Source organism: Ornithodoros turicata, chromosome 2 (genome assembly GCF_037126465.1).
Source record: "Ornithodoros turicata isolate Travis chromosome 2, ASM3712646v1, whole genome shotgun sequence".
Classification (NCBI taxonomy): domain Eukaryota; kingdom Metazoa; phylum Arthropoda; class Arachnida; order Ixodida; family Argasidae; genus Ornithodoros; species Ornithodoros turicata.
Window position 1 is genome coordinate 41,196,148 of NC_088202.1, and position 24,784 is coordinate 41,220,931.

Here is a 24,784-nt window from a genome sequence, read left to right on the forward strand (position 1 = left end):
ACGGGGAAGCAAACGTGTAAGTGATCCACCAGGATCGGTCTGATCCAATCAATTTAGGAAGGAATGATTCGTCCTATTTACCAAAATTCGCTTTAAGTCACTCATGCTCTTCGATTCGTCAGAATCGGTCTTATGCTTACGCAGCAATGACACGCTTTAACTCCTTAATAACCTGAGTCCGGAACGTCTGGAAACGATCTGATGGAGTAAACTTTTTTTGGAGAACACGTTTGCCCTGGAAGTCGATTGGTTGGGTCGTAGCTGCGTAATACAAACGCGTAGAAGCTGTTCCCAAAGCTCGAAATCATTTTTGGAGCAAGCAAGGATAGGAAACTCTTTTAGGTTTGAGAAATAAATGGTCCGCAGTTTCCGTGGTTGACTGCAGCTTGCGTGAAAGATGTTCTGTTCTCTTTGTGCAGGGTCTGTTTCGGAAACCGATTTCTATGTGCCTCCGAGAAAAGAATGAGGCATTTTTTAGGGACAGAGAATGAAGTGAGGTCACGTCTCAAGAAACGACTACGTGCAGTCTTATTTATTCATCGCCCGTCTGGCTGGCTAGCAGAAATAGAATCTTTAACTTGAGCAATACTTTGCATTTAGAAAACGGGTAGTGACGCGAGTAGCTCCCTTCTGTTTCATTAAGCGGTTGACAGCGTTCTGCGAGGAGCGATAATCGACTGTGACGCCACGAAACTTGAGGCTTCCTCTCCACGTGGAGGAAAGGTAGGCTCAGTCAGGTTCAGACAAAGGGGAGGAAGGCAGTTTCTTCCTGTTGGAGCTGATTGGGAGAGTCGCAGTATGGTACTCTGGTGGTGGTTTTACTACTAGGTCGTTGCTGGCATCACAACAGTGGGTACCGTCACAATGTTGTAGGTCGACGATATGAGCATCCTGAAACCGTTATTCTTACTGGATGTCTCACGCCTAGAGCCTTGGGACGAAATTCTTCATGCGGAATATTCGTTTTCTTGGGCGCCGTAAAGGCGGCTGTGACTTAAATGGCCTCGCGGCCTGTTAAAACCACGAGCAGGGAGCCCGCCGTTCGTTGACTCTCTACACGCAACGATGCGAGCGGAGCCTGTTCCCTCTAGACGGCGCTGTGAACGAGAGGTCGAAGTTGAGGCGTGGTGACGAGAGAGCTCGCGCGTGGCGAATCGGTTCCATGATATTACGGCGGTTATTTCTAAATTTAAAACACCTTTAACCGATGACAGTGAATCTGAACCTTGTCGCGTTACTCTCATACCACTAGTCTCCGTGCGCCCCTTAGCCTCGTTCCCAGCGACGACACAGCAGGGTTGGACTGCCAAAATCGTTCTTCCCATTGGTCAGAATACTGGTGGCCGCCGTCTTTGATGAGTATGACTCACAATAACGTAACATTGCATATAACTAGTCATCTGGTATATATCAGAGTAGCGTATCAACGTTCGAAAGATCCAGGAAAAAGAAGATTAGTTCCTTCCGCGTGCGATATGCATAGTTGTCCACGTGAGGAGTGCTACGGATGCGATATCTGTTCTACACCGGTTCCCGAGCGGGAGAAAATGAACTGGCACGAAATGAAGAGGGGCGGACACGGAAATTAACGAACACGCACACAAGAAAATGAGGGAACCCGGCAGTCCAAACGGCAGTCCACACGTGCACAGTTCCTGTGACTACCACGGGGTGGCAACAGTAATGGCTAGCTAGCTATTCCTTGAATCCCGTTTTTGTGTATATGCGCCATAGAACACGAAGGCTGGCTGCCAACGTGCCCCCACAAGGCTAGTTCCATTCTCTCTTTTCCTCTCATGACAAGATGTGAGGATCGAATAATTAGGATTAATTAATAAAGGATTAATTAGGATAATAATTAGCTCTTCCTTGAGGAAGTGATTCACGAAAAAGAGAAACAAGACGATGGTGAACTTTATTTTATATTACATATTTTATTTAGGCGTTGGTAAACACGCAGTCCTAGGTGCCCAGGTGCACGGGATTTCATCACGCTCTTGTTTGCTCTCCCCGGCTATACCCGATTAGCCCGTATGCGTTGCCTTCACAGATCCGTACATCTACATATTAATGAAACTAAGACACTCCTCTCAACAGCCATTTGCAGCAGTACGGACCACATCGAGTGGATCGACTTTTATTAATGCACTCTACAAGTCCACCTCATTGACGCGCCGCTCTGAAAGCTGTTGGGCCCAATTCTCGTGCGTGCGTAGCGCGAACTTGTCATTCCGGAACAAGAGCACGTGGTATGTGATGCAACCTAACGCTAGCAATGGCAATTGAGTATTCCCTGCGCTCCTACTGCGTCAGCCGCAAGCGATGGTGTCCTTTGCGGGAACGACAGCATCGGCGTTGTCGTTTGGAGGAGGGTTGTTATCGAGATGGCTGCAAACTATTTCGTGTGGCTTCTGTCAACTTAATATTTTTTTTGCTTCTGTCCGTTCGCAGCACCTGGAACCGCACGGCGCGCCCCGCTTTCAAATCAAATTGCATTCCACGAGTTCCTTTTCTTGTTCAGCAATTGACTGAGAGCGCCCGCGTCCCGTTCCCAGACGTCTCATATGTGCATTAGGCGTGTGAGCATGACGTGAAGCATGAGGATGGGTGGGGCCAAACTAAACGATAGTCAACAACGGAGACGCGTGTGAGTTACATGTGACAAGGAAGTACCAAAGGAAGTTGATCAGTTGCATTGCGTTTTGAATAAGTTGTCCCATAAAAGGAAGTACCGAAAATGGCAAGTGTCGCCCACGAGGATTGTGACCGCTCGCTGTTGACGGTCCACTCTCGAGCCTATCGCTAGCTCTCGTCGTCTGCTCGAATTCAGGCCCATGGATAGGACTTAAGATAAGATAGGATAAGATCAATTTAATTCCTGATACGTTTTCTTCTTTTCCTTTTTTTTTTCACAGTTACATCGGGACTGTAAGGGCAAGCCCGCAACACAACGACTTCGGTATCGTTATATTTTTACCAAGCTGCCTTTGCACTGGCGTAAAGGATCACCACTCAGTGGCGTATCTAGGGTGTGGCAGGTGGGGACAGGTGCCATGGGCGCCAGGTGAACAAGGGCGCTATTATGTGGTCGGATGTGAATGTGCCAGGTCGGGTACTCAACCTGACGGATTCATAAATGATCTAAAGCACCCGCCATTAGAGAGGTTATAGTGTGAAACCTAGTGCGGACAACACGAAAACGCATCCCCAAGGACATCATGTTAACCATGTTGCCATGGGCGCAGGTAGCTCTAGATACGCCACTGTCACCACTTGCTATATCCCCCCGCTGATAATCTTTCTCTCTCTCTCTCTATCTCTCTCTCTCTCTCATTTACACACACACGCACGCTCTCTCTGTCTCCACACCATTGCTAGAATAAATTTAATTGATGAGTCTTACAGTAAGGACCGGAGCCCTACGTTATCCAAAAATATTGATTTTAATGCAGAGCGTTGGTGAGCTGGATTTATTCATGGACCAAGTAATTTTGTCATAATGAGAGGGTAAGGGTGTATCTGATTTAGAGACACTATATAATGACCCTGACACAGTGGCTAGCTAGAGATCCTTTACCGTGGGAGTCCCTTACTGCTTTGAAGGACACCTTGCTGAAACGAGGTAGTGCCGGTGACACACGACAGCGTCGATCTCCCTTTCGCTCAGCAGAGCCATCTAAAACGTGGCTCGAGGGCACTTTACTCACGAACCTTCGTGAGGTCTTTATAAACTTTAGTTATTAAAACGACGATAAAAACCGGAGACAATGTCGTTTTACAATGTACCAGCTCGCCTGCACCCCTGCACTTCTACCGTTCAGTTACTAAATTAGCTGCAAAATGACTCACTAACTCCATCTATTAAATAATTGTAATATTCAAGTCGCGCATTCTTATTTTAAATTGCAGTCACTGTCGTGGTATAATAATGGTCGGGTGATTCTGTGTGCGAGGCCACGCCATTTAGCCCGTAATGGAGATAAGGAACCTCCTCTTCCGCAAAGGCCGGCTTGCGAAAGGGAGTATCTCCTTTATCGCTTGTCACGGGAAGCAATCGCCGTTCGGAAAGGTGTCCTTCTCTGGAAAGGCCTTAAGGCTGTCGGAGTGTCATGGGTATCAGTATCGGTCTGAAAGGTTGCTTGGGCACACAATGGAGGAGGATGTGTAGAGAAGATGTTGTTCTTCTATATGAGTACTGATCTGCGATAATGGAATGTTTCGGAGGGCCTGATGTACTGGGGACCTTCCCAACCCGTGGCGTCACTGCCGATACTGCCGATAGAACTCAGTGGCTTGTGTCATGGCACGTGGTAGTAGCGGCGCGTCGTCGTCGTCCACGGGCGACTATATCACGTACCGACTTAGACGCGGTCGGTGCTTCCGGTTAAGGTCCGCGTCGATACCGCGAGGTGGAGAATGAGGACGACACATGGATGAGGGACGGCTGGGCACGCGGCATGTGGTTATGGCAGTGAGTAGAGCAGTTGCATGATGGCACGGGCAAGCGCGATAAAAGCCGCGTGGGTTCCAATGAATGGATGAAGCGCATCGAGCTCCAAGGCAAGAGGGCTACTGTGCCGCGACCGGTACGTGAACGGTAGGTGCTGGGTAGGCGCTGGGGAGTATACCTTCGCTAAGCAGGTGGAGCCCGGGAACATAGCTTACTGTGGAGCCTGTGCGAGTCCCTGATCCCCGCAGTGCCCCTTGTCTGCCAGTGGGTAATTGGCTGCTGACTTGTCGAGGATAAGGACCGATGGGAAAGTCAGGCGGGAAGGTTGCACGGGCTGTGTTCCTTCTTAATTTGCGTAGGAGACGCGTGGGGTGCCGTGCGGTTGATAGCGGCGTACTGCGACCGGTACTGGAGCGTGTGCCTCAGGGAGGTGACGCTGGTGGGTACCCGAGGAGGACCGTCGCGAAGCATGAGGTGGCATGACACTGTGAAAGTGACCATGGCGTGCTGCGACTTGTGCTATGCGGGATCAGACGCAATATCTCGGGCTTCTGAAGTGGCCCTTGTACTCTAAAAACAGAGCTTCACCGCATAACAGCTGTGCTCCAACCATTACCGCGAATGATAGGGTAGTTTCTAATTCCAGGACAAAGGGGGGCGTACGTCATTTTTGTTTGTATATATTATAATTGGCACAAAAAGGCGTACGCCCTCCTCTCTCTTCGAATCAGAAGCGATAGCCTTATCGCTCGTGGTCATGGTTGGCGCAGAGCATGCTATCCGGTGAAGTTCTGTTTTTAAAGTGTGGGTGGTCTCGAGTCTACGCAAAATTTGGGATGGTGAATGACCAAATTGTTCACCTGGTGTTCGTTGTCCGGGTCCCCAAATGTAGATATGTTATTCTATGAGTTCTAGCGACAACGTCCTGAAGTGACGTCACGAATTCAGAAACGCCTCGGCACATTTTGACCTCCATTCCATTCCATCGCCGCCGGTCAGGACTCACATAGAGGAACAAAGTCTCCTTTACGGATATTTTCTACATTTTCCAGATCACCGCAGTGATGGCGTCTTTGAGAGCCAAATTAACGCGACAGACGACGCCGTTGAGCTGTAAAAGCCATGCTGAGTCGCTCGCATCCGATGAATCAGTGCAGCATCGTGGCGAGAGGCATTTCGTAGCATCCGGAAAGCGAGCGTTGGATGAAGATGTGGAAAGAATGTAAGTTGCCCGTTAGCGGCAACCAGGGGTTCCATTAATCGTCGAACAATAGAACGAGGGTCACCTTTCAGCAGTGCAATACGCCTTAACCTGCTAGACGAAAGAACTGTTTCTGGCGGCGCTGTCAGCCTGCTCATTCGCCACGACACAACTGTGACGACCCTGGCCTCCGAAGAGGTGGTCGAACAAAAATTGGATTTGCTTTTGAGGGCGATCAGAAGTCGAGACGAAGGATTCAGAGTGACGAAGTATTTATTGCAAAAAAAGCAGCTGCGGAAATGCCTAGCATAACGTTAGGGATGTACGTGCGTTTGGACTTACAGCTGGCGAGTATTGTCCTCCGCAGTTGGCACGTCGATGTTGAAAATTCCCAGCACGGTCACTAATGGCTGTAGGGCTCTGGCGCAACCTGTCTTGGAAGCTGGCCTGCCGTATGGTGGTGGTGGTGATGGTGAAAGGGCTTGCCGTTGTCGGCCTCACGTATGTGGGCAACGTCACGACTGACGCCCTGGGGAAATGTGCGTCCTGGGCCGTCTTCTAAGGGAACTGTGCCGACATATGTCTGAACATATGGCCTGCCGTATGCGTCATAAGAGTCGGTTTCTTTCACCGCCAATGAGGTCACAGATGCGGATGGAAAGTTCCGCAGCTGCTGATGAGGTACGTGCGAAATACGTCGTACTTGGACTACGCATTCAGATCGTATTACAAAGGCAGTTGCAGACTTGCCATTTCTGGAAGTGTTATGCGTGCATGCCGCACAAAAACGGAGAATTTCTCTTCTATAAGACTATAGAAGTGATCTCAAAGGATGTGAGGACGACCTTTGTCCTTTGTCTCTCTTTTACCGGAGATCCGGAAGACCCATGAAGATGGGCGAGACGGGTAGAGACAACGGGGATCGCGGTGTTACGTCCTTAGCTATTGGGGAGGCATATGTTTAATGGCGAAACAAAAAACAAAAAAAAAAGAACAGGAAAGGCCTGCGGGACTCTACGTAATAAGCGCCACTCGATAAAGGTCACTTTCGTGGCGGTGCCGAATTTTCCTGAAAAGCGGTTGACAACAATCGTGCGTACGCAACCGTAGAGAGTACCAGGCTGTTTCTCTTCTACGTAGCATCTCATTACTGAGATCTCCAGCTTCCGCCAGTACCTGCCATGTTTTAGCCGTTCTTGACACTCCGTAAGACGACGAAGGCTACGAGTCAACAGGCTTCGAGGGGTATTCACAGAGAATGCGGCACTTCTGTGGAAGACTGGAAGGTTGTAAAGTACCCTCGCCCGCACCAAAGCTTTGTGAAGTGCAAGAAAGGAGCGCTGATCACAGTCAGATTCAGGTCTAGAAAGCCAGTGAATAGAGGAAATTAATCGCTGCGCCTTAATGATTTCAAGGTGCTCTTCGCGAGTCCTTCGAAGGTCCGAGTTCACGACAACGTCCAGCAAGCGATCGGCAGTAACCTACAAGCTCATGCTCCTTGGCGCACACCCTCGAAGAAAAATTTATCGTGGACCTTCGTGTGAACGGGGAGCTCGAAGGACTGTTCTTCCGAAAGGCTCATCCTGACTTGCGTATTTAAAGCATAACAGATTTTGATTTCCCAAAGGACAACGTCATCCGCATGGACTGACAATGCCACCTTACGAGTCGATCCACTTTTCGTAAACGCGACTCTAAGCATGTATCGGACACAAGGTGTGAGCACCTTGGGGAAGAGAGTTATGAATGGTGGGCTCGGTATTTGAGCATAGTTACGAAGCGAAGAGGGGAACGAGAATGGTGCTCGTGTAGAGGGGTATGCACGCTATCTATTGTTCGGGGGGGGGGGATATGTTTAATGATATTGTTCGGACTGATACATTCTTCGTTTGTCATTTGCAGTGTGAACACGTATTAAAGGGCATTTGTATTTTTCGTGTTGAGCAGATTTCGTGCGCTTCGGGGTCTGGGGCCGGATTCACAAAAGCATCTGACGATAAAATTTCTCGCAAGCCTGTCGTAAGGAAAAGTTACGACAAATAGCGGATTCCCGAAGCGCTCACGCCGTAAACTTCTTGCAAGTTACAACGAAATCCTAAGAGAACCACGAAGCAGTCTTGCGAGCAAAGATGGCGGCGTACCTACCGGCCGTGTAGATTGAGTCAAGGAGGACTTTGCGCCGTGGACACGTTTTCAAGACAAGGACAGTGCTGGAAAGCATACCGGATAGCCATTTCCTACGATACTACCGTCTCCCACGCGCTTCGGTACAAAGCCTGTGCGACATACTGGCTCCAGCCTTACGGCGGCCAACAGCACGATGCCATGCGATACCAGTAGATGTGCAAGTGCTTGCGGCGCTTCGCTTCTACGCCAGCGGTAGTTTCCAGTGAGTCGTCGGGGATGTGGCGTCTGTCAGCCAGGCCAGCACATCCCGTACAGTTAATGGGGTGACGAAAGCGATCGTCGAACTGCAACGAGCAAACAAGGTTCCCACGAACGTCGACTGAAGTCCTCAAAACAACTTTAGGTAATTTTCGAAACTCTTGTTCAGTAACGATATGCTTGATATCCACAGCTACACGACATGCGCACTTCATTTTTGCGAAGGATGTAAATTATTGCAAAAAGTTGTCTCTCTCTAATATGTTTGAACGACCCACAAGCATCACAGCACACGCATGATCGTACAGAAATATATTACTTCTAACATCACCTTCGCCCATTTTTAATGTGACCTTCTACTGATGTCCCCAGGGTTTGTCGGGTTTTCAAAGGTTCTTGGGTGCATCGATTGTACACACGTGTGCGTCAAACCTTTCAAGCGTGAGCTCCAGCAGCCTATCGCAACGGGAAGGGCCTCTATTCAGTGAATGTGCAAGCAGTATGCAATGCAGATTGCGAAATTACACAACTCACTGCTAGGTGGCCAGGAAGCAGCCACGACAGCTTTATTTGGTCTATGTGCAACTTGCATGACGAGTTTAAGGAAGGCAGAATGTCTGAAGGGTGGCTTCTAGGTAAGCGCATTCCAGTAGGTATCACATTAAATGATTATGCTTATCCTTACTACTAGGTGACTCAGATTACCCTGCACAGCCATGGCTGCTGACACCTTTCCAGGCACCATCAACTACCGCAGAAGAGAAGTACAATAAGGCTCATCGCACAACCCGACAAGTTATTGAGCGTACCTTTGGCTTGCTGAAAAGCAGGTTTCGCTGCCTTGACAAGTCGGAAGGGTGCCTTCTATACCCTCTGAAGTCATGCTGCAGCGTCACTGTGTCCTGCAGTGTCCTGCATAACTACTGCATCCGCCACAATATTACCTTGATTGACCCTGTTGGTAAGTTTTAACATACAACGTAACTTTTGTGCAAGCAACACAGTGCTGGTGCTTTGATCCCTTCACAGAAGCAGTACATGGCAAGCATCACATGGTAAACTGGTTCGAACCGATTAGAATCGGTTCAAATCGTTATTTTGGTTGCATCTGAACCCGGACCTGATCTGAACCGAAAACTTTGAACCGGAACTTGAACCGAACCCCCAAAATAACGGTTCCGAGCCCTGCAGCGATCTGTCAGGCCGTCTAGTGACACAATGGGACTGCTACGATTTTATGTTCACGTTCAAGCCCATATGTGCGCTTTAGAGGCCTTGTGAGTGAAGCAGATTTCCTACTCAGCTATGATGGGTGATATCTTATTCAGATCATTGCCGGCTGAGGTCGTTCTTGACTGTCATCGGAAGGCAGGGAGAGCAACTGGGGAAGGAACTGAAGAGACATCTGACAAAGAATTGAATCGAACTATCGAATTCGTATGAACTGAAGTGGAAAGCAGAGAAAATAGCGGGGTTGGTCTCAGAACGGGTGGGCAAGACTGTCAAGAGAAAAGCCGGGCAGCCAGTCAGCGGACACCATCTGCGTCAGTGCTCCACTCAGCCGTGGAAAGTGTTATTTGCCGTGCGAAGAGGTTGCTATTTCTGTGGTTCTTCGTTGCATTCCACAGAACGGTGCAACGCGGACTTGGAGCTCACGCAGAAGAAAGAGAAGCTCAAGGCGGAACGACGATGCTTCAGGTGCACAATGACAGGGCATGGGTCCAGCGAATATCGAAGAAGGCTCAAATGTTTCCGTTGCCATGGAAGACACGTGACGTCCATGTGCAATCCTGACTTGGTCCGCGCGAATGCAGGCACACGAAACACGGAAAGAGAAGCATCGCATTATTAACGCACGACGGTACTAACGCGGTGTGCATGTCTTCGATCATCACCAACTCATCAACAAGGTGTATCTTCAGATATACCGTTGATCGGTAGTATCTGATGAGAAGTGTATGTAAGCCCGTGGTCTTTTCGATAGTGGCAGGCAGAAGACGTTTGTTCGAGAAAACATTTCTAATGGACTAAACTTGACAGAAGTGACTTGGACGTCAGCATCAACACTTTTGCCACCACGTCCCCTTCAAAGAATGTCTAGCGCTGTATGATGCAACCGAAGTCCCGGAGTAAGGTCGGCTCAGTAAATATACAGCTATACGTAATCGAGTAATCTGTTATCTGCAGAGACATTCCTTTGACGCTCGCATGGGACCAGCATCTTATCGAGTTGACACGGAATGGTCAAGATATTGCAGACGGCGTGCTCCTTCCTGAGGTTCCACAGGTGGGTGGGATAAGTGTGCATGGGATCAGGTGATCGATGGGGTGGATCTATCATGGAATCGGTGACCAGATGTGAAGATTTTGCACTGGCGACATCAGCCACCAGCCGCCTACCACGCTAATGATTCACTCGTTGCCATGAACACTAAATTTGGGTGGTCGTTACAGGGACCAAGTGCAGTCAGAAGTTTTGCGGCCATGCACTGACAAGCAGTATGATATGTGTTCGCCGAGCCGACGTCAACCTTAATCAGGAAAAGTACGATGACGTTTTTAAGCTGCTCTGGGGGTTCGAGAACGTCGGCGTACTGGAGTGAATCAAGTAACTGCTTGAGTGGACTTCAACGCACCGGTACTCCAGTACGCAGGTACATACAAACAACAGTTAGCAGTATGGGTTCCAGCCGGATCTTGCAAGGATCTACTCACGGATGATATATCACGTCACGTCACGTTGATGAGATTTGAAGCATACATGCATTGTTCGCTTATATCCACCAAAGGGAACTTGTACTTGTTGGGAACTTGTTGTAGATGTGCCTTAAAATCGAGGAGCCTGTTACGCAGACTTCGGGGACTGCACTAAATCACTATGGTATCTCTATGCAGTGTCGCCATGCTGAGAAAAAGAAAAAAAAAAACATGCTCATGCGCAACGAGGCAGGAGGACCCAAGACAAGGGCAGATTTTGGGTAACATGAGATACGCGTACTCGACCTGTAAGTCGAGGGTCTGGTCCTACACTCCTTAATCTAGTTATGGCAGGTCTAAAATCGACAATTCCTCGCAAAGTAGCATTCTCTGTGTATGCCGATGACGTTTCCTTTGGACATGTCAGGCATGTCACGACCAGGCATTCAGTGTCCCTTGCAGCTAACCTTAACTAATGTCTATCTGTAAATCACGCGACTTAGGATGGACCTTTCGCCCGAAACGTGCGTCGGGCTCCCTTTCACTCGCAAGACTATGACAAATTTCCCTCTCTTGGGTTGGTGCAAAGAAGCGCTAGCCTATACGTTTCCATCGCTTCCTTGGTGTGGTCATGAACTCGGACCTGCGCTGGGCTCGCCGCATTAAGCAACTTGAAACCAAACTGCAACGATGACTTCCTGCAACTCAACATTTTTCTGGTTTAGGATGGAGCTGTGATCAGCGCTCCCTTCTAGCCGCTCACGTGGCTTTTGTGAGGGCCACTATGCCTTACAGCCTTCCAATCTTGCACAGGTTTTCTACAACGTCATCAATGCCCTTCAGACCCTGTTCGACCGAAGCGTTCGCCGCTGCCTTAGTGTTCCCAGAATGGCTGAAACACGGCAAGTCCTGGCTGAAGCGGGTGAGCTCCCGGTTGAGGTTCTCCGTGAGCGTGAAACGGCTCACTTACTACGTTTGCATGCGCACATTATCTGTCACCCACTCCTCAGGAAAATTCTATACCGTCCTGAAAGTGATTTTCATCGAGTAGCGCAGAGGACACGCCAGACTCTGACTGGCTTCATTGCTGACAACGTCAGACCGGCTGGCGCACCCTAGTCTCTGCCTGTGCTATCCGCCTTCCTACGTATTCCGGACCTCCTGGAACGAAGAGATCAGGTCCCCCTTCAAGTACTTCGAGCCCATTTTTATGCTCTGGTAGACGCGAAGTTTTCAGTCTCTGCGGCAGCATACACTGATGGCGCATCTCGAAATGACAAGTCCGGCTCTCGGACGTCGCCTTTCGCATCAAACCTCGTCTATGCCATACTTTCCGTTCTGCAGCACATCGTTGATTTTGCCCTGCGGGAATGGGTCGTGTTCACTGACTCTCAATCTGCGCTGAAGCACTTGAAAAAGCACTATCTGGCATCCGAGGCTGATCCGCGCCGTTGGTGATGGATGTGTTAATGGCTTACAACCTTGTCTACGAAGCAGGGCACAGGCTGGTTCTCCAGCGGATTCCAGCCCCTTGCGGTGTCGAAGGGAATGAACAGGCCGACACCGCCGCAGAAGCAGCTTCTCGTCTCAGAGACGGATGCGTATTGCACTGCTGAGGGGAGATTGTCGTTCCGTCCTTCGACGCCTCGTGACTCCCCTGGCTTCCCGCAAATGGACGGCTGACGTTCTCTCCTCAGCTAAGCTGAGCAGAGTAGATCCAGCGCTCGCTTTCTGCATGCCTCTACATACCTCTCATTAAGATGCCTCATTAGTTCATCGAATGCGCCTTGATGTGGCTTTTACAGCGCAGTGGCGTTACCGCTTGAGACAAGTTGACTCTCCAGAGTGCCAATCTCTGCCACTACGGTGCTGTAGAAGATCTAGATCACATTCTTCTCCATTGCCGACACTACCAACCTTTGCGAAACCGTTCTGTCCGGATCCCTTAACGAGCTATACGCTCGCCCCCTCTCTCTAACAAAATTGCTTGGTCCCTGGCCACACTCTGCCCTCAAAGCTCTCCTGACCTTTCTGGATACCATAGGACTTTGATCCTTATTGTGAAGGGGCTCATTATTTAATGTCTCGCATCACCGCCCGCAGTGGGGTAGAATATCGCCCCTGGTGATGAAACTCCCCATTCATTGTCTTACAATAAAGTTGCTGTTGTTCGACATGTTCTTCGTTCATGTCTCAGCCGCCGGAAGCGACAGGCGCGACTAGCTACGGCTCCAGTGGTGGCAATGCCTTACGAAAGGGTCACAGAATCGAACCGCATCACGGTTATCGGCCTAGAGTTTGCTGAACACTTGTTCGTAAACGATTCAAACTGACGAAGTAAGTACATCATCTTATTCGCACGCTGCGTCCCCGAGGCGGTTCATTTAGAGCTCGTCTCGTTCGTTAATATTAGACTTTGCGTTTGCTTTTCGACGCTTCATTTCAAGGCGCTCCGTGGGAACATTAATATAGTCAGACAACCCACGGATGTTCCACAACTGTTCGGCAGTTCTACACGTGCTCCGCAGCCTCCGTTCAAGATTTCATCACACAGCGTCGCATCGGGCGACGATTTACCATCGAGCGTGCTCCCTGGTGAACACGTTGGCGGGAGCGACTGGTACGTACCGTCGAGGAGGCTTTCAGGCAGTTTCTCGATAGCAGTTGTCTCACTTTTGAAGGGGCAGTTCAGTAACTCGCCTGCTCTTGCACTCACCACCTCTGATCCCGACAAGCTCGACCCACTTCATCCTATGGTCTAGTGGATAGGCGAGCAAACTCCTTACTGGACTGCCAACTGGAACGCAGTAGCTCAGTCAGGTGTACAAGACGTGCGTTACAACTTTCGAGTAATGGAGGAAGCAAATGAGCATTTCTGGAAGCGCTGGAGGCAAGAGTATCTCCTTCAGCTACGGTCCGCTCACAGATCACCGTCAGCTGCAAATACGCAACTCAAGGAAGGAGACGTCGTGCAACTGCAAGAAGACCATGTCCATCCATTGTTCTGCAAGTGTGATCGAGTGTCCAAGACGATACGAAAAGGAGACGGCGTGATACGTGCGTGCATGCTGTCTACTAGAGCACTGCACGGGCCCGGGCCCCCGACCCGGCCCGCGGGCCGGGCTGGGCTTGTTATTGGCTGTGTGCTCCGGGCCGGGCCGAGCCCGGGCCGACAAAATACGCCAGCACCGCGGGCCGGGCCGGGCCCGGGCCGTTAAAATACGCCACCACCGCGGGCCGGGCCGGGCCCGGACCGACAAATATGTTCCCGAGAGTCAGGCCCGGCCGGGCCACGCAGCTAATTCCACACATTGGAGATGCATTAGTTCATATCATCATGCGCTTGCGTCATTCCTGTGCATATTTTGCAAAGACAAGCAAAGGGTACTGCATTATGCATATGATTCGACCCTCTAGAACATTCTCCAAGCCACTTTACATTGCTCCTCACATATTTCACAATCACTTTGGCAAAGCTTGGTGAGAGGGATAGGGACTGGGAGAAGCAGTTTGTCGACAGCATGCTCTATCTCCGCAAAATCTTGGCAGTGTAACGATAACGCCCCGTGCGTTCTGGATTTAATTTGGTCTCGTGCGGTTACGGTGTTAAACCGCCATCACTTGTATGTTTGTCTTCTCTCCTTATAAATTTACTTATAAATTTGTTTGATAATCGCCAGAAACGCGTACGTCGCGGCTGGAAATACTAGGCCGGGATCTATACTCGCCGGGTCACCGGGCCGGGCTGGGCCGGGCCCTATTTGCTTAGACGCCGGGCCGGGCCGGGCTCTAGTCACTGGGTCACCGGGCCGGGCCGGGCCGGGCCGCATAAAAATATGAAGGTCCGGGCCCGGGTCGGGCCGGGCCATTTTTCGATGCGCCCGGGCCGGGTCGGGCCCGGAAAAGTCGGCCCGTGCAGTGCTCTACTGTCTACTACACGATCAACGACCAGGTCCTGTATCACCCGTTCCATCTAGAGGCACTGCCGCATATAGGTCCACCGGCAGGTGACGGCGGTACAAATTAGGCAGATGCCAGACGAGGACGATGAGGGTGTTTCGGGTTCGCCTAGGTGCGTGAAATGCGAGAAGTATGCGACTGTATCCTCGCATTCATTGAACGTCAAGTTGCGCTCGTGTTCTTCAACACAATTTCACGCACAAATGTGATTGTTGGGGCTGAAGTCAGTATCCGTCCGTGCGTCCGTCTGGTCCTTGCCGGTGGTCTCCTGTAAAGCGTGCTTTCATTGCACAGCAATAGTGTACGCAGGAGAAGTATCCACACAATATGTCTCTCCTCAGCTCTTTCAGCGAGCAGACGTACAGCCTGCGCCAAAAGTCCACGGAACACGCGAGCGGCGTTTTTCTCTGCGCCGCGCCACCGTAGCGGTGGCCGGAAGTTGGCGGGAGCGGACAGGTCCATTCATTTTGAGGGGACGCAGGGCATAACACAGGCAGCGACCCACCGTGGCGTTTGCAGCTATTACCCCACAAGGGCATGCCCGTGGAGCTTTTCACTAGGCAAATTCCTATCGCAGTTCGCAGCTGGAAGATAACAGGAATCACACAGAGCGACAACTGTTGGCTTCTGCAATTTCTTTTCTCTTTTTCGTTCTCGTCTTCCTCTTATCTTGTCTGGGGATGACGGGCGCTGGTAAATAAAAGCGTACGATATTGACGTAGAAACAAGAGAGGGAAGAAAGAGCCAAATGACACTTCATTAATATTTTATTTAGTATCGCGTGAAGCCCTCGTTCGCGGAGATCACAGCGTACATGCGGTCTGGCAGCGATTGATAGAGCCGGCCCACGAGGTGTAGTACTACGGCTTCCTTGGGGGACGTCCATTCCATGTTTATCGCCTCCCATAAGGCGTCCGTGGACCGAATTGGCACCCGCTTTTTGCTCATTCGGAATTTCATCATGCCCCATATATTTTCAATCACGTTCAGATCCCAGCTTGCACGCGGGCCACTCAAGCTGCATGATAACAAAATCGTCTAGTCTGCGCTGGACAGTGGGCGGCATGTGAACCGGGCTTCTGTCTTGCTGCAGAATAAAAATGATATCTAGAAAAATGATATCTTAAAGATAAATATATCATTTTTCTAGAGTATTCAGTAACATCCGACCACGCCTTCTTCGGCTGTATGATGCTTGGGGTCTCCCTCACCCCGTCATCACTGTAACTGTATAAAAAGCAGTCTTGCAAAGGAACTTAGTTACAAGTAACTAGTTACAAAAATGTAACTATTGACTGTAACTAGTTACTGATACGGGAAATGTAACTCTTAAATGTAACTACACTGTTAAAACAGAGCTTCACCACATAGCACGCTCCCAACCAACCATCATACGAAATGATATCATTCTGTGTCATGATTTGTTCAAAACAGGGGGAGGCGCCTATCTGGGACAAGATAATCTGTCCCAGATAGGCGCCTCATCTCATTTTCCACAAATCAATGCACAGAATGATATCATTCGGAATGATGGTTGGCTAGGAGCGTGCTATGTGGTGAAGTTCTGTTTTAACAGTGTAGGTACTTTTCTGGGTAACTAGTTACAGTAACTAGTTACTGCTTTTCGAAATCGCAGATTTTCCATTTCGGAGCCACCTCGCATCACACTTCATTTGTCTTCTCTTTTCGTTTTTCTCTTTTTAACGACCTTTTGACCGCCTCTGCGGTTATGCTGTAGTTCCTTACTCTCAAAACAATAAGGACTGCCATCATTGAAGAATATAAACGTGGCACAGCCTAGACTGCCACTGAAAAGAAGCATGTGCCATATGACCGCCTTGAGTTTCTACACGCGAAAGAAACAACGAAAATCAGGACGGGACAAAGAAGAACTGTACAGGAGGCCGAGGTATTCGAGAGGTGGAAAGAAGGCAGCCGCAGCACCCTAACTGCCCTGAATTGTTTCAAAATTTAAGAAGAATATTCGTTAAATATAATACCGGCATTCCCTCCAGCGGCTTTTTAGCGTGGGTCGGGATATTTTCGAAATTAAGAGAGGCACACTGAGTGATGCGAACTTCGAGCAGCAACTGCTCCTTAGGTGCAATATGTACAGATAATATGTGTAATAAAAGTAAGTCTGCGTTGAAAGTTGATACGTCATTTTCAATACTAAATTTTCTGAAAGTAACTGTAATTTGTAACTATAACTTCTAACTGTAACTTAACTAGTTCCTATTTTCGCGATGTAACTGTAGCTACAGCTTAACTACTTTTTGGCTCGGGTAATTGTAACTATAACTAGTTACTTTTCAAAGTAACTTTTCCCAAGACTGACCAGTCTTGCGTAGTAACTATGTTACTTTTAACTTGTACCTGTAACTAGTTACTTGTGGGGGTAACTAGTTACAGTAACTGTACTGTAACTAGTTACATTTCCAGAGAAGTAGCTTTTAACTGTAACTAGTTACTATTTCTGTGAATGTAACTGCAAAATGTAACTAGTTACTCGAATAAATGTCGTTCCTTTTTTTTCTTTACTCTACCTTGCCCTACTTCCCCCTAACAGTGCCTTGCTTCCTTTTATCCGTAATCGGTATGTGCCCCGTGCCTTGGGCTCGTGACCAAGCAAGGAATGCCAGGCTGGAATTTCCAGCTTTGCGAAGAGAAATTAGTTGAAGTTAGTGACCCTAAACGGTCGGAGTGAGTCAAATGTGAGTAATAGTGTCACTGCCCTAGCACGGGATCCTGCCTCCTGTGGATATGGACAAGGGAATGACTATGCACAAAGAGAAGCTTTCCAGTCAGCTCACTTGCGCTCCCACCAGTGTAGTGGCTAATCCTGCTCCGGTTGCTGCTATCATAAGCTTCCGTGGCCGCTCTATGAAGCAACCTTCGAGTTTTTATCATGGAAGGACGAGAATAATTTAATTGTAAAGTGCAAGCTATGGAATAAGACGTACTCCGCAAACAGGACGTCAACTTTAAACCTGATGATTGATTAATTGATTATTTAAAAGAAAACCTTAAAGAAAAAGAAAACTTTAAACCTGAAAAAGCATCTTGAGGCTCGTTCCTTGTTCTTGTGTATGTCCCTCTCTACACGCTACGAAACACGTGCGCGTCACCGTGCTCTTCTTTTTCACCGCGATGCGCCAGGTCGCATGCACATGTGGCGAAGAAGACGAAGGCCACTACCCGGCCGGTGCGTGAATGAAAGACGATCGAGTCACTTCTCGAGTTTGTTCCAGCCTGAACGGTCACACGCCTCACTCATTCCACAGTGGTGACCCGGACGTGATGCAGGGGTCGTCTGATGCACAACCTCATCAAATTTCATCATGTTTTATCAGTGCTGCCTGAGGACGTCCTACTCCAAATCGCGGACACCCTAAGCACCCCTGCAGCCCTAGAACCGTACGACGTACTCAAGGCCGCCGTGATCGGCAGATCCCAACCCTCTGACCGACAACGCCTGCAAGAGATAATTTTAAGCGAGGCTTTGGGGGACCGCAAGCCTTCTGACCTCCTCCGGCACTTGCAGGCAGTCCTCGGAAATGCCTCATTTGACGAGAAGCTCCTCCGCGAGCTATTCCTGTCGAAGTTACCTCCTACCGTCCAGCTTGCCCTCTCTGTCGCAGACTCCACGAATCTAGCTGCCCTAGCGTCCCGTGCGGACAAAGCCATGGAGCATTACGCGGATTCCAGCTTTTCCACCAACCTCGCATCCGTATCAAGCAACGTATCGAGCAACGCTATGGACTGCCAGCCGTCGCTCGCGCAGTCCCAAGACAACTCCGACCTCTCCCCCTTGCGAGATGAGATACGCCGTTTAGCGGACCTGCTGGATCGCTCCCTTTCCCGCGACCAACCATCTTCCCGTCGCCCGGACCAACGCCGTGCTAGAAGCCGTTCCCCGACTCCGCCACCTTCCAGGCGTCGCCAGCTTTGCTGGTTCCACAAGCGTTTCGGCCGTCGAGCTCGCCGCTGCGAATCACCCTGTAACTGGCAGGGAAACGCCGAAGGGGATTACTAGAGGCGACCCAGGATCCCCACTCTACGAACCCGCGTCGCCTTTTCTTCATCAAAAACCGTTGCGGCAAGAAAAACTTTCTCGTGGACACCGGAGCGGAGGTTAGCGTGCTACCCGCCACACCGCAAGACCGAAGGCACAGCCCGCTCATCTACTTAACGGCAGTAAATGGTTCCCACATTCCTGTCTACTACCGTCGTTCCTTGTCTTTGGATTTCGGGTTACGAAGGGTTTTCCACTGGGCGTTCCTGGTCGCAGACACCAAGCACTGCATATTGGGCAGCGATTTCCTTAGCCACAACAAGATCTTGGTAGACGTCGCCCGACATCGGCTTCTCGACCATGTTACACGTATGGCGCTTAATGGCGTTGCCACGCGCGTGCGCTCAGCCGGTATCGCAACTCCGCGCCCTCCAGACAGCAGTTACGCAAACCTACTTGGTCAATTTCCATCATTAACCGCCCCGTGTGACTGGACCCAGCTCGTGAAACATCCCGTCGTCCACCGAATCATTACTCAGGGCCGACCAGTCTTCGCCAAAGCACGCCGCCTTAGTCCGGAAAAATTAACCATCGCAAGACAGGAATTCGACCACATGCTCGCAGTGGGTGTCGTGCGGCCGTCGTCGAGTACATGGGCCTCCCCCCTTCCCATGGTTCCTAAAAAAACAGGTGACTGGAGGCCGTGCGGCGACTACCGCGCGTTAAACCTGGCCACTACTCCCGACCGTTACCCGCTTCCCAATATCTCTGACTTTATCGCGGGATTGTCTGGTGCTTCCATCTTCACCAAAATCGATTTAATGAAGGCTTATCACCAGATACCCATGGCGGAAGAGGACATCGCCAAAACAGCAATCATCACTCCATTTGATTTATTCGAATTCCTCCGAATGCCTTTCGGGCTACGAAATGCTGCACAATCGTTCCAGCGATTTATTGACAACATCACACGAGGGCAACCTTTTCTATTTGCCTACCTGGATGACATGCTCGTGGCCAGTGCTTCCCAGGAGGAGCACTTAACACATCTCCGCGCCTTGTTCCAGCGGTTAGCCGATCATGGTTTGCTCATCAACGCTGATAAGTGCGAGTTTGGAGTTCCCGCCTTGGAGTTTCTTGGTCACCGTGTTGATGCTCAAGGCATCACTCCCCTTGCGAGCAAGGTCGACAAAATACAAAATTCCCCTTGCCCACATCAGTGACCCAGCTACGCCGTTTTCTGTGCATGATTAACTTTTATAGGCGTTTTGTCCCGCGCTGCGCGGCCATTCTACGACCACTAGAAGACCTGCTTCAAACTGCTCAGCCCAACAGCGTGCCTTGGTCCATCAACACTATTGCAGCCTTTGAGCGAGCGAAGCAGGCCTTGGCGACAGCGACAACCTTAGCCCATCCGATCACCGGGGCCCCCACCTCCTTGATGGTTGACGCCTCGAATCGTGCTGCGGGTGCTGTACTCCAACAACACGTATCGGGCCACTGGCGACCTATAGCCTTTTATTCCAAGAAGTTCTCCCCGACGGTGGAAAAATACAGCACCTTCGGTCGAGAGCTTCTCGCCGCCTTCATGGCTGTCAAACACTTCAGATACTACCTCGAGGACAAAACCTTCGTTATTTTCACGGATCACAAACCTCTCGTCTCCGCCTACAATTCCGGAAGCTGTCGCTACTTGCCCCGAGAACTTCGGCATCTCGCGCATCTCACAGAGTTCAACGCACAGTTCGAGCACGTCACAGGGGCTGACATTGTACCTGCTGACACTCTTAGTCGGATCTCCACGATTGAGCAAACTGCTGTCGATCTCGCAGATATTTCCCGCCAGCAGCGCTCCGACCCAGATCTACAACGTATTCTATCCACCCGCGATTCGTCACTCACGCTCCAGGAAATTGACTTTCCCGGGATTCCAGCCCCCGTCTACTGCGACACTTCCACAGGCACAGAGCGTCCGTTTGTGCCAGGTTGTCTGAGACGTGCTTTTTTCTCGGCATTTCATCAACTGTCGCATCCAGGAATCAAAGCGACGCAACGCCTCATCGCTGCGCGCTATGTCTGGCCGTCGATGAGCACCGATATCCGTGACTGGACCAAATCCTGCGTTCCTTGCCAACGAGCCAAGGTGCACAGACACACCGTTTCGCCTCTATCGGCTTTTCCAGTACCCAACTGCCGTTTCGACCGCATCCATCTCGATATCGTCGGCCCGCTACCACCCTCAGGCAACAACCGGTACCTGTCAACCTGCATTGACCGGTTTACTCGCTGGCCTGAAGTCGTTCCTATACAACATTGCACCGCCGAGACCGTCGCGCTCGCCTTCCTGTTCACTTGGATAGCGCGCTTTGGCGTTCCTTCCCAGATAACAACAGACAGGGGCAGGTAGTTCGAGTCCCGGCTCTTTACAACGCTCTCGGAGCTCCTCGGTACAACTCGTTGTCGCACAGCAGCGTACCATCCCAGCGCCAACGGAATGGTCGAGCGATTGCATAGGCACCTGAAGTCTGCTATTATGGCCTACGAAGATCCCTCCCATTGGCATGATTTCCTTCCATTAATCTTGCTGGGCATTCGCACCGCGTGGAAGGAGGACCTCGGCTGCACGTCCGCCGAGCTGGTCTATGGCACCAGTCTTCGACTTTCTGCCGAGTTCTTCGACGCTTCCGCTAACGATACCCCGACCCGTTCGGTTACCGTCGACTTTATTGACAAGCATTGTCGGCATTTCTCTCTTATCAAACCGACACCAATAAGAGCCAATCAGACTCGCCCAACTTTCGTCTCCCCAGATCTTTCGTCCGCCACCCAAGTCTTCGTACGGACGGACGCCCTAAGGAGGTCCCTACAACCACCATACACTGGACCATACAACGTTTTAGAGCGCCTTCCCAAATATTTCGTTCTCGACTGCAACGGACGTCGGGAAACTATTTCTACCGACAGGCTCAAACCTGCGTTCATCGAGCCGCCCACCTTACCGTTGTCCTTCCCCTTATGTTCTGACAGCTGCACACTCAGTACCTCCTCCCGCCAACCCAAGCACGTGTCTTGGAGCGACCCTGTCGCTTCTGAGGGGAGGGCTACTGTGGTGAAGAAGACGAAGGCCACTACCCGGCCGGTGCGTGAATAAAAGACGATCGAGTCAGTTCTCGAGTTCGTTCCAGCCTGAACGGTCACACGCCTCACTCATTCCACACACATGTCGCATTTTTCCGTGTGGTATAACCACGTATTAGCTTATACTGCTTCTGGTTATGTGCAAGGCAACTTTTATCGCACTTCAGTAAATGTAAATAAAGGTATGTTTTTAACAATTGTATCACCCTCTTATGGCCATTTTTGTAAAAAGTAACTGTAATGTAACTAAGTTACTTTCTCTCAGTAACTGTAACTGTAACTAGTTACTCGTCCAAGAGAGTAACTATAACTGTAACTTAGTTGCTATTTTTGGCAGATAAACTGTAACTGTCAGAAGTAACTTACCCAAGACTGGCCACCAGCAAACTCCTAAGGCAACGTCTTAATTAACTTTAGTAATAATAGTAATAATAATATCTTTATTATACTGGTTTTATACACTGAAGAGAAATCAGGATGGCCTATGCCTTTTGGCATGTGGGCCGTCCTTGGAAGATGGCAGACAGTCACTAATACCAGTATTTATGCACCTACATAGCCTTGAAGAGAGGAAAAAAAAAGAAACAGAACAAGTAAGGAATAAAGAACACTACCCATTAAAGTAATATGTGTGGCAAAGAACGATACAATTAATGTCAATACATAGTCCGAATAATTCAATACAAGATGGAAAGTGCAACGTAGATGTGTTATTAGTGCCATGGCTGTACTCATCAACCTTTCAGAAACAAAAATTTTCTGATTAGTGTCCTCGCACCACGTTTTGTTTTTTCGGTAAGTACGTACCTAGGTACTGCATTAAACATTTTTGGTACGTAGTACCATCGTTGATATCTGCCGTACTCTGTTCTTATCATTTTTACATTGTAGGTTGGAAGGTGAGTACGTGCGGATCGAGAACCATCTTGCATTTCTTTAAAGACCCTACTAAAGTAATATTTAGCAATCACAGTATAGTGATGAAGGTTCTTGAAAGAAAGCACATTATAACGTTTGTTGTTTATTTGCTTGCCTATGTTTCTAATTACTTGTTACTGATCCCCGATCCGCAGGCCAGGCCGGGCCAGGCCCGTGCAGTGCTCTAATTCACACCGCAAAAATTTAATTTAAAGCACACCACAAAAGCGACCGTGCGCAACGGCGGTGGAGAGCAGTACCAGCTTGTGATCTACCTGGGACCTCGTACTGACACTACAGTAGGGTACGCTCGCTGACCGGTCCAAAGAAACGTTGCCTGCCACTCCGCTGTCGTCTGCTACTCGGCTGTTCGGGGTTCTGAAAAAGCTTCGCTCCTTGTTTGGTCATGATTCGGCCGCTCCTTCTATCTCCAATTCTCAGGGGGCTCACACAGTCACACAATCACAGTGGCTGCATGACATTACACCCTACTCTCTGCTCCACGCTGTGGACCCGTCTCTCTCTCTCTCTGTGTCACTTCCTGATCGCCTTCCACGACACTACGCTTCTCTTCTTCACCGTATGCGGCTGAATGTTGCATATACCCCAATTATGAGGCAGCGCCTTGGCCGTGCGCCATTGGACCTTTGTGCATCAAGCAATGTGCGCGCTGACCTGCACCACCTTCTTATGAACTGCCCTGACTACCAGCGGGAGCGCGAGATCTTGCAGCATGGAATGCATGCAATCGACCACCGCCCCTTGGGGGGGGGGGGGGGATATGTTTATTAAAGATAAAGAAAGGGGGAAAGGCTTTACCATATAGGCAATGTACTCGGCCCATGGTCCAGTAGCTTTCATATGCATCAACGTGTCCGTCACCTTTGGGATGTCCTGTCATCAACAGGCCTCTCCACCCTGCTTTGACACCACCTGAATCCTCATCTCCGTCATGATCTCTCACTATCTAAAATGGCACTGGGGCAGCGCCCAGCCTCATCTCATCATCGGCTCTTTGTTTGTTTGTTTGCTTTTTTTGTGTGTGTGTGTTTTGCGTGTGTGCGTTTGCGTGTGTGTGTCATGGTCATTCCACGTATCACACGTTGTAGCCGATGTGAACGGTACATTAGGATACTTGCGAAGAATAGTCCGACTTTGCAATACGATTGTTAGAAAACTCATGTGTACGACATTTGCAAGACCAAAATTGGAATACGCTTCTCCTATTTAGGACCCCTTTGAAAATTATCTATCCCAAGCTATTGAATCAGTACAAAGCCGAGAAGACCATTTTATTTGTAGTGATTATTCTCCGCACAGCACCGTCTCCGTATGAAACGGAAAGCCGAGCTTCTTTCTTGTCTCATCGCCGTACGATCTCATCCTTCACTCTTTCCCACAAAATATACCATAACATGCATGTCTTACATGCACATTTATTTTCTAGTGGCGATTATAGCTCGCCATGTCTCGACCATCCTGCGTCCATTGCGTAAACACGATTACTTTCACGAATCATTTTTACCATGTGCAATTTGAAACTTGAGTGACCTTCCCGTGACACGGCTGCAGTTAGAGATCCTCACTCGTTTAAGCAAGGACCTTCTGGGCACCTCCATCATATAGCTAATTGTTACCACTTGTACGGTATACAGGAAGAATTCATTTTATCGGTCAATGAGTTGATTGCGTTCTGCCTGTCATGTCATCTTTTTCGTTACTACTCATTTTTGCATAAGTTATTATATTTTGACAACATATAATTCACTTTGTCATTAAGGTATTGGTTGTGCTTAGGATTATTATTCATATTCTCTGCTAATCTTACGATAACCGTCTTGACTATATGTAGCTCTGTCATAATCCCTGTCATGTAACTTGTCATTGTCAAGCAACTGACTATTCTTAAATCTTCTTCTCAATTGTAGAGTGTTTCGCTGACTGCTTTGATAACTTGTAGCATAGTTACTATCTCTAACTACGGGCTCACCACTCCGTCGTGTAATGCCCCTATGGGGCC